The sequence below is a fragment of the Leiobunum rupestre genome, chromosome 11 (assembly GCF_980474605.1).
Source record: "Leiobunum rupestre chromosome 11, qqLeiRupe1.1.hap1, whole genome shotgun sequence".
Classification (NCBI taxonomy): domain Eukaryota; kingdom Metazoa; phylum Arthropoda; class Arachnida; order Opiliones; family Sclerosomatidae; genus Leiobunum; species Leiobunum rupestre.
The window spans coordinates 20799413-20816008 of NC_143394.1; the positions used below are offsets into that span (position 1 = coordinate 20799413).

General features: G+C 35.5%; 1 long non-coding RNA gene across 1 annotated transcript; it reads left to right on the forward strand.

The window, feature by feature from the left end:
• The first annotated feature begins 905 nt into the window (after positions 1-905).
• On the forward strand, positions 906-1476 carry LOC149921976 (uncharacterized). Its single transcript, XR_016477299.1, has 3 exons — positions 906-926; positions 1070-1150; positions 1418-1476. It is a non-coding gene; the product is annotated as an uncharacterized LOC149921976 (long non-coding RNA).
• Positions 1477-16596: the final 15120 nt, after the last annotated feature.

Below are 16596 nucleotides of genomic sequence, written 5' to 3' on the forward strand. Positions count from 1 at the left end.
AAGGGTTTAAAGTGTACCTGCACTGTCTCCTATTTGCTTTGTGCATCTCCTTATAGCACCTTCTATAGAAATTATTCCGTTTTTAAAAGTGCGCGTGACTTAATTTATAGCATCACTGAGGTCACAGATGCTAGTTAATTTCGCGGGCTCGAATGTAAATAAGATTTAATTCGTGTCGCTAATGTACTCATTTAGACTACAGCAGCGCCAACCGTTAAACAACTATTCCCTGGTAGAAATGTTTCTTTCATACAGATGGGGTACAGATAGTTTTATCCATTGGTATTTAAAACCATGATACGGTAATCAGAGCCCTCTATTTCTTAATGTTTAGTATTTGTTCATCGTACAACGCGACATAACTCGTCCTGGAAATTTGGTTATCTAATTTCTAGGGTGTAGCCAAACGTTGCCGTACGTAATCATGATCTAGGCAATTTGGCGGTTTGAGTAAAATATATTTTGTTTGGCTTCTTCTACGTCATACCAGAGATACTGACAATATAGAGATATGAAACTCCCTATACATCGTTGCGACCCCCTTTTTTTTTTCGTTAACGTCGGCGCCATCTATCAGCCGGGAGAAAGCTTTTTCTTCCCGTGTTTATTTGTAGTAGGTTTACGTTTTGAATGAAATTCAATGAATCATATGTGCAGCTTTAATAAAGAAATACGATTGCTTAGAGGATTTTCAATCTAATTTATAAGGATAAGATAAAAAGTAAGTTTTTAATTCATTATATTTAATTATTTTAAGAAAGTTCATATATTAACTATTTTTTATGTTATTTTAGACCTTTGTTACTTGAATCAGGGCCAGAGGTTAAATTAATGATCATTAATCCAAGGGTATTTCTGGGATAAATAATTGGAATATTATTAATCCAAGTATAAGTTATCGAAATGGTTAACGACTAAAATGTTTGGTAAGTATTTGTTAATGTTGAACCTTAAGTAATTTGCGATCTAGATGTTTCGGGGGCTTTGTCATACTTGTGGTTTAAATTATGTTTTTCCAATGTACTACGAATGGAAAGTTGTACAAATTTTTTTTATTATTTCTTTCAAGTAATCAACACATGGAACATGCTGATGCATCTCATCTTTTGAAATAAACCAAGATTGATCGATTGTTCTTGAAATAATTCTGGTAATCCTCTCTTTGACTTTATTCATTTGTATTACCATTGTTTATCAAACTTGTCCTTGATCTCAGAGACGTAGCTCTGGAATCTTTCAGTTGGTATTGTCAAGCCACTGAATGTATCACGAGACTTAAATGATGCTAATATATTTCACTGGTTGAGTGTTTGTTTTTCATCTTCAAGTTTGGTTTTGCATGATTCACAATTGTGGTTTTTATTACAACGAGATAAGACATATCCTGAAATGTAAGATAGTGTGTTTTGTTTTCCAGGCCCTTGGCTTTCAAGTGAACTTTTACAAATTTGAAAGTCTTCCTCCGAACATGCCCTGGGATAATAATTATTTGCTGATGGAAGACTTTTATCATAATCATCTGGAATTATTATATGGGTTTTATATAAGTCTATGTTAAGAAGGAATTTGTCTCGATATTAGGTTTAATAGCCTGCTGAATTTCAATTGTAGGAATTTCCACAGATAAAGAAAATCATATTAAAATTTAATAGAGTTGTTTTGAATGAATCTGTTTACAATACTGTTCTGTAGATATAGTTTCGCTGGAACTTGCTGCAACTGAAACACAGGTCCTTTTTGTAGGTCTATTGTTGCGCTCTTCAGGGGCGTAGGAACCCTCTAGAAGTTGGAGGGGGCAAAGTGAAACCCAAAGGGGTCTGGAGAATGGTTTTGAATTTTTAATGGAGTGTAGCTTTTCCGAATGCAATTCAACCAATTGTACATTTTTCTACTATATACATTGGCGGGAAAAGACTGAAATTTAAACACAGTTGAGGTTCTTTAAGCTTTATATGCTTTTAAAATGATAATTTGAGCCTTGCAAAGATTTCAACTGACAAAAATGTTTGGAGGGGGCAATCACATAAGTTGCCCCTCCCAGTAAATTTCTAGGGAGGGGCATTGCCTCCCTTGCCCCCCCCCCCCTGGTTCCTAAGCTCTTCCACCATTTCTACAGACCGTTTACTAGATTCTATTTATTATTGATATAATTTTCTACTAAGTTCTCCGGAACCTTTACGTTTGAGCAACTAGCTAAATTATCATTCCCTTGGGAAATATAAATAAACAATACTTAAAACGTGTTTAATAAAGATAGCTTCTTCCGACATTATCAACCATTTCTCAGAGCTAAGTTTATTGAAAAACTACATATTAAAGATAGGCCTAACTTAAGCTATTACTTAATTTTTCGCACCGTTCTTTATCTTTTGGAAACTTAAACAAGGAGATCTCTTGCTTTTCTTTGGAACTGTTACAAAATTTTACAAAACAATTACTTCCAGGCATATTTCGTTATTGATACAAACCCTCAAGATGATAATTTCTAAGACAAAACGCGTATATAAATTTTTGCGTCTGAAATCCGCTGTTTGGGATTTCGAAAAATACGCTTTCTCCCGGCCGTTAGGCGTCGCTCCGCTCAGGATTTTTTTAAAATTCCGGGGGTCGCTTTTCAGGCGGAGTTTCATATCTCTATATTGTCAGTATCTCTGGTCATACATTCAAGATTTCGTGTTTTCGGGTCAATTGAAAGCGGAAGTTTGTCTACTTAAATTCACATTTTCTATTTGGAATAACTTATAAAATAATTAATATTTTAATATGTAATTTTGACAGTATTGACAACTATACATAATCAAGAACTAAATCACGCTAGGAAGAACTTGGGAACGTAACATTGAGCTTCGCGGTTATGCTGTTATACCGACGCCCCGCCCCATTTCAAGCTCCATCTTGCTTTTAAGTCTACACCGCCATCACTTGTGCGAAATACGAAAAGGATACAATAAAATGTATCCTTATAAGGATACATTTGATTAAAAAAAGTATTTTCTAACATGGATTCGGTTTTTTTTAATAATAATTTATAGGTATACATAATTTCCTTGGATCATTGCTATTTCATAAATCCAGGCTTACAGCACTCTCAATATCGCTCATTACTATTTCCCTCCAGGTAGTCTTCAGCATCATATTTTTCAGATTAGATTTGAATTTTTCTTTGTAGAATTTTTCAAAATATAATTTCAATTTTCCCACAAACACTCCATTAACTTTTCAAAATAAGATATTGCACAAATATTTACAGAAGAAGTGCTATGCTTTGGTTGGAATACGGTATTCTCTAAAGCTGATAGTACTTTGTCATTATTATCGTCTTTTAAATACTTTTCCTCATTTAAAAACTTTTCAAATTGATTTAAAATGTGATTTTTCGATATTTTAGTCCAATAAAAGTAAATTACTTCGAATAATTTCACGAGATTTGTTACAACTATTATTCGAGACAGTTGCCATATTTAAAAACTATAACTTGCTCAATAGAGGGCGGCAGCTGAGTGTATTAAAACTGAAAAAAAAAAAAAAATTGGTAGAAGTACATGGAATGAAGAACTGGGCTGGTTCCACGTTCTTCCCGAGGGGTAAGACAGTCTCAGATAATCTGTACACCGAGTTCATGCATTTAGCACTGTTAAAGATAATATTGTCAAGAGTTCGCGAGTTCCATTTAGCACTGTCAAAGGTACGGCACTGTACACCGAGTTCGCAGAGTGTTTTACCCCTCGGTTCTTCCTAGCGTTAATTAGTTCTTGACATAATCTAATAAAATATTAAATTTTAATTTTTGGGTGCATTTAGATTGTAATGTAACATTTTCCGACTTCTACTCCTTTCTTATCCGAGGGATCAGGGATGACTGTGGTCTTGGCCTAATTTCCGTTCGGAAAAATCAAATGTAGTTCTCCCCTTTGCTCTACATTTTATAGAGCTGGCGTTAGCAGAACACCAACGTATTGGCTACAGTCTAGAACATGGACAACGTGCATATGCCTTCCCAGCAATTTTTTTTGTTCCCTTTGTTAGATTCTATTACTTCCATTACGGCTGAAATGACTTGATAGTGTCTCCGCTGCGAAGTGTTAATATGACGAGAAGTTCATCAAATATTTTTTCAAGATTTCTTATTTTCTGATTTTTCAAGTGTAACAAAAGCCTGGAACCGAGCAGAAAGAAAGCTTCTCCCGTCAGTACCTAAGTGAATATTGGAAGCTTTTTCTCAGAAAGCAATGTGAATTTATGAAATCAAGCAAAACTTACTACTTTCGCATACAGTTTTTCCAAATGTTATTTAAAAGTTTTAAAAACTCTCTTGTCTGTCATGCCACCGTAAACTGTCTAAAGTTGGAGATGAATATATTTTGTTACGGCGGACTCACGATGGTGGAATAAAATAAAATATAATAATTGATAGAAAAAACTTAGGTTGATTTGCACATTTAATTAACTGTAAATAGCAAATTTATCGAAGTATTCTTTCATCAATCAATATAAGATTAATAAATAAAACAAGTTGGCAAGCCAAAATATACCTCTCCTCGGAAGCATTGTCCCTAGTGGTATTAATTTCTCGAGATGACCCTTTAAGTTATATCTCCCCAATTCAAAGTTATTTACTAATAACGTAATCCCCGTTCAATCCCGCCCGGTATAAAATTTTAATTTGAATTAAAATAATTGAGACGAAACAACCGAGATTAATTTATTCAGAATATTATAAATTAAGTAGTTACAACAGTGAGTTAGACGTACTAAAACAATGCACAATTGACTTTAACCCTATTTACGGTACAAGTTTGGCAGTTAAATATAATACGAAGCCAATTTTAATGAAAGAAATATCTACAGAGGGTATTTGTATTTTTGTCGCTTACGAAATACTTGCCGCATAGTTAACGCTCATTTTATTTCAACGTTCGCCCGATCAAGATACCGTAGATATCTGGTAGTGGACGACTCGTAGACTATCGGAACCTGTTGACGTTGTGACACATACCGCATGAAAAAGACCAAAACCGTCCAATTTCCAATATCATATAATGACTCGCACACCCAGGATATCAATGACTGCATTAGGAATCGTAGATATCCAAATATCCACACCAACAAAAAACTTATTAACAAGAAGCGAAAAACTTACCATTCACAAAGCACAGAAATCCACTTGACTAAACGTATATCAATAAATGACCGTAGAGGGAATAGTTAGGGTTCTTTATAAATAAACACAAACGAACCCAATTGATGAACTGCATTAAACATCTTAATCAGCCGAGAAAACGTTTAAAATAAATTACGACCGAGCTGAAAACCAGACCAACTCGATATGTTGTTAATAAATGAATTATTAAGCTTGAAAACCAATACGCTAAACCTAATAGATAAGAATATACGACTGAAAAAACTAAACAAATTACAAAAAACTAACGGGTTCTACCCTTTATCTTATCTGCTGACTGCGCTAAAACAAGATTTGACCATTAAATTTTTTGAAAATGCGACGTATACACTTTGAAGGTTCCGTCAATAATTATCCTTTCCCAAACGTAAAGGTTCTCAAAACATTAATACACAAAAAATAAGTAAAAAGGTTCCTCCAAAAAATGAACCATTTTGCGGAAGAAGTAAATAATTTTAAAAGAATAAAAGATAAAACAAATATACAACCGCAAAAATAAAACGTCAAATAATAGAAGAAAAAAATCTTTAACTCCATTCATTAAAAAAACACTAAACAAAAGTATCAAATTGAAATAAAGCAACTTATTATATTAAACAAGATTAAGTCTTTATAATTTTTTCGTAAAAAAACCACATTAGGCCTTCACAATTTCATTCGTAAAAAAATTCAAGACTTTGTTAACTATTATGCTTACAATGAGTGTCTTATTTGCAGTACAGCTTGAAGTTATCGTTGGTTCTGTGGTAGAGCGCTCGACTGCCTAACTGAACGGCCCGGGTTCGAAACCTGGGTGACGCATTTGTTTTTAATCAAATGAGAAATCGCTAAATTAGAATTTCTTCGATGCAATAATTTAAATCTTTCACGAAATTTTGCTCTATTTCAATTAAACCAAAATTTCATGCTCTATTAAATACGCTTTTGATAAAGCTGAAGGTCTAATTTTCAATGAAACGTAATAAGTGTCGGTGGTTCTGTGGTAGAACGTCCGCCTGTCAAACAGGCGGTTTCGGGTTCGAAACCCGCCCGATGCGATCGCAAATTGATACTAAGACGAATACCGTGAACAATTGGTGGAAACCCTGCCATTGGATGTTGAGAGGTAGCATTACACTCAGCACTCGGTCCGTCCCAAAAGTCAATAAGAAAGAGTTGGAGAGTTACCACCCGTACATACACACCACAAACTCAACACCCACAAACGTCATAACAATAACACAACATTACCACCCTACACATAAACATTACAATAACGAAATATCCAAACTACTGAATTAAACCTGTCGTGACGGCGAGCGTTGACGAAAACAAAACCACCAAACCAACCCCGACTGCAAATTAATCCGTTAACGCTCACCGTCCCACGGTGGTTTTGCAAACACGGTTTTTCGACTTTTTTCCCTAATTACTAGCAACTGCGAACGCAGAGATCTCGAGAAACTGCGTACGCAGTGATTACACTTTGCACCGAAAATGCGAACGCGTTCGCAGGCCTGACAGACCCACAGACCCACCCACAGACCCACCCACAGACCCACAGACAGACACGGTCGTTGTATAACCCCTCCTAGGGGACTTTGTCCCCTCGGAGAGGTAAAAACTGGTTATATACTCACGCCTAACTAAAAGATGTAAAATATTGAAAATAACACATACCATCATTTTTTAACATAAGTAAATTAAAACATACATATGTAAAATGTAAATTGGAATGCGTATAAGCCCTTAAAGTTGAAGAATTGATACTAATGAATTATTTTAAAACGTATTCGAGGAACTGCACGTCGGCGAACGAAATCCCAGTACGCCCCCGACCCACGCTTGTTGCCTGCCTTCTATTACTATTTTCAATTAATAGTTTATCTTGTATCAGAACTGAAGCTAGAGTTTTCGTTGATTTTGGCGGAGGGAATATCCCCTTACCATTGATATAATGTTAAATTATAAATAACTGGAAGTATGTGTTAGCACAACCTCATTGGTAATCCCTATTCTTTATATAAATCTCCTTGGCGCATACTGAATTATCTCAAGGAATTACCTGCATAGCGCCATCTGTTTTAATACTAGGAATCTAAATAGTGAAATAGCAAAGGACGTTTTTATTTTAATGTTTTAGGTTCAAACTTTCAGCTGTTGCAAACAATTTTGATTGAGCAGACGGCTTTCTTAAAATCGATTTAAACTTTGACTTGACGAGAAATTCCAAGTACAATTTAACACCAAAGCAATATTTATAAGCATTAGCTACGTATTATTATTAGAAAATTAATTACGACTTCTATGTCTTTAATTCCTCAATTTAAATTATTTGCCCCTAATAGTAAATTTCTATATCATTTAATTTAATTTAAATGCAATATTTTGTAGCATAATGTTACGCAAATTCATCCATCCATTGTACTTGTGAGACATTTAAAATGTACTCCTCCTAGTTTCAAAAGGGACCAATTGTTTGGACGGTAAATAAAACATTCATTCATTCATTCATATAATATTCTTAATGTTAGTAACTCCTAGGTAAAGATGCCTGAAAAAAATATCACCTGTGTACACGCTTATTCTAATTTTAGCAAAGTTTTACAGAAATTAGAAGCTATTCCAATTACTTTAGCAAAATTATGATGAGTCCTGAAAATAATAAAAATTAAAAAAAACACAAATGTTAGAAGTAACTTACGGCACTTCAAACACAAATGTAATTAAATTTATATTTATCAACTGTTTGGGTTTTTCATTAACGTAAAATGTCAATTTTCCGTTTAGAATTTAAAGCGTTCACATTTTAAAATTAAATAATTCTTTCAGCTTGGATGATTGTTGTTCAGTATGCCTTTTCACACTCGAGATCAGCGCGCTCATATGTTAGAGTTATTTTACAGAGAAGGTCGTCGTAACGCTACCCTAGTAAGTCGGTAAGATGATTTCCCAATTGCAGATCAAATCATACGATGGTTCTTAGAGTGGTCCGCGACTTCTACAACTAGGGTAATATCAATCCGAGGTATCGTGGTCTTGGTCTTCAGGACTACGAAAATCCACACTGGGGATTCCCTCACCGCCACCAAGTGCAGTTTCGATTAAATGTGTGGGCTGGTCTGTTAGGTGAGAGTCTTATTGGCCCGTTCAATTCAATTTCTTTTCAATTCAATTATTTATTTAGTTATAAAAAATATTACAATGCCTCAATACAAGGAGTTGAGGGCCAAGTCAATAGGGACTTATAAGTGGGGTGGCGGAGTGGTTAGCACTTTCGCCTCGCAGCAAGAGGAGCCGGGTTCGATCCCAGCTTGTGGCACTGGGTGAAAACTCGGAACAACTCCTTCCGCGTTGAGTTTGCAAGTTCTCTCCCCACTGGTTTAAGGGGTTTTCCCCCGAGTTCTTCGGTTTCCCCTTCCATAAAAACTTATATAGGTTAACGGTAATAGTTAGTGTAGGGAGCTGTTGGCTCGATCTCGTGGCATGCAGGGTTTGCCACCACCCTCCTACGCATTGTAACCCGGCCACCTGAATTAAGGGCTTCAAAAGTCGCATGATGACTTAGGCCTAAGGTGGTGCCTTGGGTATTAGCCTAGCTGATTATTATTAGCCCTCTCATTTTATATTATTCTTAGTTGTTTTTATTTTATATTTCTGAAAAGAGTAATATCCTTTTTTACAGATTGATTAAAAACCTACTATTAACATACAGTTTATCAGCGTTATTAGCAGTATCTTAAACAACACAAGGTTCGTTTTCAAATATATATATATTTTTTAAATGCTTTTAAGTCTGGATAGAGGTTACATCTTGAATTTTCGAATACATCATATTGAACTGCTTTGTTCCCGTATAAAAAACTGAAAGTATCTTCTTTTGTGTTTTACATTGAGGGAGATTTAGAAATGTTTTTAGCCTTGTAGCAGTATCAACATCGTTTATCGAGAACTGATTAATTACTGGGTTCATTGTATTTTTAAAGATAAATATTAAGCTTGGCTCACACGATGCGATTTTATCGTACACGATTCTTTGTCGTACGCGATTCAGAACGCGGTCGCACCAGAATTTCGTTCACACAACGCGTCGATAGCAAAGAAGAAAGCAATGACCATAAATGAAACAAGTCGTAGCCTCCAAATAGAGAATCCATCGCATCATTCAACCATTTGCTTATACCAGAAACATGCTCCCAAATGAAATATAAATTCCCATTTTGACCATTTGGTTTGGACATTTTATGTTTACTCCCACTTTTAATACTACCAAAGCTGCCCGTCGCGCGCGATAAAATAGGTTCCAACCTATTTTCGGTCGACGTCGCATGCGACTTCATAAAACCCCTTCATACTACGCGATCTTTGAAAATTTGTCGCGCGCGACCGGTCGCGTACAACAAAATCGCATCGTGTGAACCAGGCTTTATACGAAAATACCAAAATATTTGATAAATAATTTTATATATAAATTTTTAGTAGTTTGATCCCACTTAACATAATAGATATTACGTATAACACGTTTTTGCATTACCCCAAGACACGATAACATATATCAAATGGGAGTAAAAATACAGTTGGAAAAGGATGTTTCTGGGAAAGGACTCTTTGTATTTGTAGATCAAATAATACGTGCTTGCAAGCTTTTTGCTGATTTGTTTGACCTGTTCATTCGCACTAAGATGACAGTCAAACCAAACACCTAGATATATATATATATATATATATTTAAGTACTCTTTTAATTGTGGCACCCATTATTTGAATTTTGCAAGCTTGGTGAATATCGATTCACCAATATTAGAAAAACTCTTCCTGTCAAATCGTCAGAACGGACAAAACTACTTGGAGTTCCTTTCAAAACGAAATATCCAACGAGTCGAAGATGGGGTGCCAGCTCACCATCATCGTGATGTGGTTGCGTATCTAAACGACGAGTTTCCTGGAAGATGGCTCGGAAGAAAAGGTCCTGTTCGTTGGCCTGCAAGGTCCGCGGATCTAACACCACCGACTTTTTCCTTCGGGGTTTCATAAAGGAATCCGTTTACCAAACACCTGTGACGAGCGTTGAAGACTTAAGAACAAGAATCATCGAAGCATATCGTCGCGTCACTGCAGAAATGGTCCGTCGTGCATTTCAAAATATGCAACACAGTGCGGAATTTTTGAAAACATTTTGTAAATGTCATTAATAAACATTTGGCACTTTGGTTAACTTTTTTTATTTTCTTAAATGTATAACTGAAAAGGCTTTTGGCTCCTAAACTCAGTGAAAAATAGGTCATTTTCGACAAAACCAGTTTTCTTTTTAAATTTTCGACTATGCACTACAATTTTTCCATTGAAACGTTTTGTGTGACACCTACCGGTGAAAAAATAAATTTTCCAAAACCACAAAAAATCGTCAGATTTGTCTGAAATTTAGAAACCAAAGCCTTCCATACCTAACAAATATACCATGAAAATAACACTAGGAAAAACATATTTTGAGAAAAAAGTCCTGATTGAGCAAACTGAAATACCATGTTTGCCATTAGCTCTATTTCAAGTTTCAAGTTTCAAGTTTATTGAATTTTTTATTAAGATACAAATGTGGTGTAGGGCTAAGTCATTGTTTGACTTGTAAGCCCTTGTTTGTTTTAAATAATATTTTTTTATAATTTGATGGCAATAGTAACCAACGGTTTGTTTCACAGATATTGCGTCATCCATACTCTACGTAATGTTTGACGTCATCGAATCTCAAGGGTAAAGTTGTAGCATAAATAGAAAAGAGAGGAAGGCTTTGACAAATGATAGAGTATGCAGTAAACATTTTTGAGTGGATACCCAGGCTGGAAAAAAGATGACGTACATAAGGTTCCGACAATACAAATGATTTGCCGCTCGGATTTGCCAAAGACCTTCGTATATAATAAACAAAGTGTTAATCAAATAGAAGTTGAGACACCCATGTAAGCTGTTTCTCGAGATGAGAGATGTAACGAAAGAAATGCCAAGAAGGTATGGCATAAATGTGTTTTTTATCTTTTATGAGTTGAACTTTAAACATAGTTTAATTTAGAGAAAAATTGAAATGGAGTTGTTAGATAAAAATTTCCTTTTAGAATCTCTTTAAGATTCTTGAAGGTTTAACGATTATGATGTTGGAAATATAAGCAAGCCCACGGATATGTTTACACGAATAAAAACCTGCAAAAGTAAGCTTTTCCCATGGTTTGTCGCGCTAATATTGATTTACTTTATCAATATTCTTTACATTTAAAGGTGTTAGCACTCAAACAACTACTGTCCCATTATTATATGAAAATCGGTTTTTAAAGGAAGCTGAGGAAATTATTGAGAAAAAAGACTTTGTCGGTGGAAAAACTTCCACATGATGATAACGTAACTAGATTTTACACAGGATTACCAACATTTGCAGTATTCATGTGGTTATACAAATACGAATGGTAAATTATTTTAATATTCTTATGATCCAGCTTTTCTAAATGAAAATATTATTTGTTTCCTCAAAGATAAAGCAAGCCATATTTCATACTATAGAGCCACACATAGTGAAAATTAAAGAACGTGAGATTCCTAAACCTTTCCTTAAAAAACGAGTTGTTTTGCGGTGTTGTTGCTATTAAAACTGGGTCTACTAGTCCAAGATGTTGCAGATCGTTTGGATATCAGCATTTCTATATTTTCCGAGATATTGGCTTTGTTTGTTGGATAAAGAAATAGGTTATGTTATATGCCTGAAAAATTTTAAAAATACCTACATACCAGAATTATCTTGGATTGTTTAGAAATGTACATAGAGCGGTCAACTAATATGTTAACTCAAAACGTTACATTCTTTATTTGACTAAGCTTTCATGCTTCTCTCCCAAAGGAGGTTATTATGGACTTCTGATTAGAGTAATATAGTTATAAAACTCATCCCCGAGCGCATTCACAACCTCCCCCGCAAACCTTTCCATCAGTTTTTACTTAAACAATAACATTGTAGTCCAGTCGTTTCTGAGACGCAAAACATTTGGATATAATGTAATAACAACGTATCTCTTATATCATAAGGTCCCCAAAAGCAAAGGTCTAGGCCAAATTTTTGACGATCACAAACCGTTATTAAGAGGTACATATTCAAAATCTGCACCTCCTAGTGGTAATGTTCCCAACTAGGCATTTCCCCGAATGAATTTCGCGCGTTGCATGATGAATGCGCAGAAGGCGTACGCGAACGTTTTTAAACTTAGAACCTGGCGGGAGGAATCTCCGCCGCCAGCCCTTAGCACCGTAGCCAAGGCATATTCACTATTTTATCTCTTTCAAACTTAAAAATAACACTTATCGTTTCAAAATGATTCATGAGACCCTAAAACTGGCTTTTAGAAATATAATAACTTGTTTCTGAACGTATTTATTTATCAAATTTGAGATTTAGACGCGTTTTGTGTGGCATTTATCAACCCGAGTGCGTCTGCTCTACCAAGTAAGATAATATTTTAGGTGTAGAAATTTTTAAAAACAAGATGTTGCTACTGTCCTATCGTCGTACGTTAATTTTCTTATCTCCAGGACAACGCTGTTAACATGGGCTCCTATGGTAGACCTTTGCTTATGGGGACCTTATGATAGTCTTATTGTTATATATTGAAATAATACAAAACATATGTAGTCTGAAATTTTCCCCAATACTGTTTATTTAATAGTTGTACTTACAGCAGCGACTATTAGTTTTGAGTGAATGTCACCGGCATTCTTGTGTGAAATAGCACGTTCCATACCGCGATAATCTTTTGGGTTTTCCCCATCAATGTTAATTTTATTATTGATAAAATACTTGAATATATGGGAAAAGTGGACTTCAGGAATTAAGGAGATATTGGTTAACCAAGGCGCTGGTGGGATTTCGTCAGGGTCAGGTAATACATTTGACACTGTAGAAAGGCAAAGTATCCTTATTTTTCTTATCATTTTCATAATGTAAAAATTTTGAGAAACTTAATGTTAGTTTTCTCGCGATATAAACCTCATCGCTAGTCTTACAAGTTGAAAGATCCTAAATACTTTTTAGGACTTTCATTTTCCCTCGTTTACTTGTTAGCTTAGAGAATTTTCCATGTCTTCATATTTAAATACTGTAACTTCTTAAAGTTTGTTTTAAACGGTATACCTTTATCTATGCAAATCTGTTTCAATTCTTTGATAGGTAAAGACGGTTTTAAATCCGGTTTTTATCGTAAACCATAACTTTTTACACGACGAAAGCACGCACCAATGCCTCCTATGCACATTCGTGCATAAATTAGCGAAAAGGTCTATGCAGATAAATTTTTCTTGAAGATACACATTAGTTATATACATCCAGGGTGCCCTATATGTATATTAGTTTTACTGATATTGACAGATTTCCTAGAAAAGCCGGAGTTCCTACACAGTACTAGTAAACCGCGAAATGGCGAAAATTCAATTGATTCTTAGAGACCCGCTAACCAAATTATAACGATAGTTCAGATCAGTTGATAAGAGTCAATGCAAACCAGATAAATTTTTAATCCGAATTCATTGTAAACTGTCCGATAGATGGTGAGCAGATTTCAGATGCCTCACAGTTCTCGATTTTACATATCCCTCGATTAAACTCCGTCCGAAATTGATTTTTGTTTTTTACAAGATTATATTCGCGAAGCAACGGGAGAGCCGCGTTCAACGGAATATTTGATCCAACGAATCGTGATCGCTGTTAAAAGGGGCAACGCGGCTTCGGTGCTGAACACATTTTCTCCTGGTACCTCTCTCAGTGGCGTATTTAGCATTCAAGCTGTAGCCCCCTTAATCGAAAACGTTCCTACGCACCTGACCTCTCTCGAAGATTGTCTTTAAGTTCTTTTTGTATTTATAAAGGTAATTGAACTAATATTGTTTAATAAAAGATTATATATATACTGAGGAGTAAAAACGCGAACAAGTAAAGAGACCAAGAAGTGGGGGAGAAAACTAAGCTTTAATGGGGAAAAATATGCGGTACTTCGGCCGATAGGCCTTCAAGGCGAAAAACTTTATAACGACTAACCGACAATTTGAAAATGTTTAAAAATATTATTAAAAACGCGAGACGCGAGGCGCGAGACGATAACACGCGACAACAAAAGGAGAATACAAACACGCGACAAAAAAAGGGGGGGGGGGGAGACTAGAAAAGCTAAAAAAGCTAAAAAGGACTGTCATAAAAGGGGAATGTTCGCAATAAGTTTGATGAACAATTAAAGGGGGGGGGGGGGAAAGACGAAAGGAAAACGAGAGGCGAGGGAACCAAACATCAAATGCTTGCGAACAAACCCCTACCCGACAACCAACCTTTGGTGGTTCTCGTGTTTTTATATATATACTAAACGTCAGATAACTGTTAACAGCTAAATGAATCTGGTCATGAATTATAGCAGATCAGTTCAGATCGCTTACTTGGGATAATAGATCAGATGAAATTTGAGATCAGATTGCTGGGTGAGGGAACTAACTGAATATCTTCAGATATTTCCGAATTGTGACCGAAATAACCTGATCAGTTGCTAGTTGGAAGCGCTACTTTAAATTAATTTGTTTTATACTCGAGTCTCTGGAAAATGCTTTAATATGATTGATTTGATCCGCTATCAAAAGGAAGGAAAGGGAATCGTTATTCGGATTGAACCACGATTTTCCAAACGCCGCTGAGGCCCTTTGTTGTTTGCATATCTTTCTTCCTACAATTATACAGGCGGCAAACAGCCAAAAATGCGGAAATAATAAAGAGCTGGTACCCCTGCCACGAATGAAACGAAATGTAGAAATGAATACAACCATCGCAATCTCTTTGATGACCCAGTCGTGCTCAGGGGAATTGCAAAATGGAATCAGGCTGCTAGTCAAGGTTGGCTGCGTGGAAAAGTCGGACTCTACTCGAAGTAAGCGCTACCGGAACCCAAAATATGGTAACTCAATTTTGTTCAAAATAGGAAAATTCACGAAATTTTAGATCATTTCTCAAAATTAATTTAAATTTAGAATAATAATTATATTGTTAAGGGGGTTTTTCTGTTACTTCCAAGCGATGGGGTAGACTTTATTTTAACAAGGTAGCCACAAACGTTTGCGTTCTAATTATTTTATTCATTTCACATCGAAATGAAATGATGGCAACACTGTTTCTGAAAGACATGGAAACATGGTGGCCGCACACTTTTGATTTAAAATAAACTACAACGAAATACTTTTTAGAGACTTGGATAAAATAGCGCCAACTTCCAATATCCGCCGCGTGATTAGATTTAGGAATAATGCGCATTTAAAATTAATGTAATTTCAAATCGGTTACATAAGGAGTATATAATATAAGTAAATTTCACAACGGAGTGTAATATTTACATTTTACATAGTTATTAGTAGAAATTAGTTTCAATTGAAATGTGCCTTGAAGATGCATTTTTCCTTTTATTGACCTAGATTTATCCTTCACCCGTATAATATATACAATAAATACCAGGGGTAATACAGCATCTGGGTAAATTTTACAATCATAATATTCAAAAATAGTTATTAAGCAATAAAAAGCACATAAAACCGATTTTCCCAAAATTTTAATTTTAAAGTATTCCAAAACTATTAACATTTCCGAAATTTTCAAAACTACCTATTTCTAAGTTTTACAATTTTCTTCAAAACTAAATCTTTGAATTCGCATAGTAGTCCAAATTTCTCGAAAATGTGAGTTATAGTTTAAATGTTTTTTCAGAACAAAAAATTTAGTTCCGCCTACAAGTCCAATTTTGTGAAAACTTAAGAAGAACGAGTTAGCATATTTTCGCTCTGAGTCAGCGAAATCCTCTTGCTCGCCATTATACGCTTCGGGAAACTTTCTCGTATTCGCAGCTCTGGCGCGTCTCGGAGTTCGTTCGTTCAGTTTAATTAATAGCCCGGCCAGTCGACTCTGGCGCCCCCTGGAATTGTTCGCTTAGAAATGGACTCGGAAGCGTTCCGTTCCTTTCTCAGCTCCGTAGACCTAGTTTTCTTGGACGGAAAACTTATTTCTTCTTGTTATTTCAAGCGGCTTTGCCCCTCCCCTCCTGCCACCCCTAGCTCCGGAAAAGATACCTTTAATCCTTTTCATATTACGAGTTTGTGACCAAAGCCGCCTTTTCTGCGCCTCTTTGGTTGACTACCATTTTATTTCGAAATTGTTAAGTTTTCATATTTGTGCCTGATAGATGGCTTCGCTAATAATAGACTACAGATGCCATCATATATCTCAAAACTTTGTAATGGGCACGCGACAATTGGTCGGAGGAGTTTACGCTAAACGAAGGAAATTTGTCGGGCAACGTTTTTATATAGTTATATTACGCGAAAAAGTAGAAACGTCCGTAATAAAAAGGGGGCAAAACAGCTAAACCCTAACTTTAAAGTAATGTT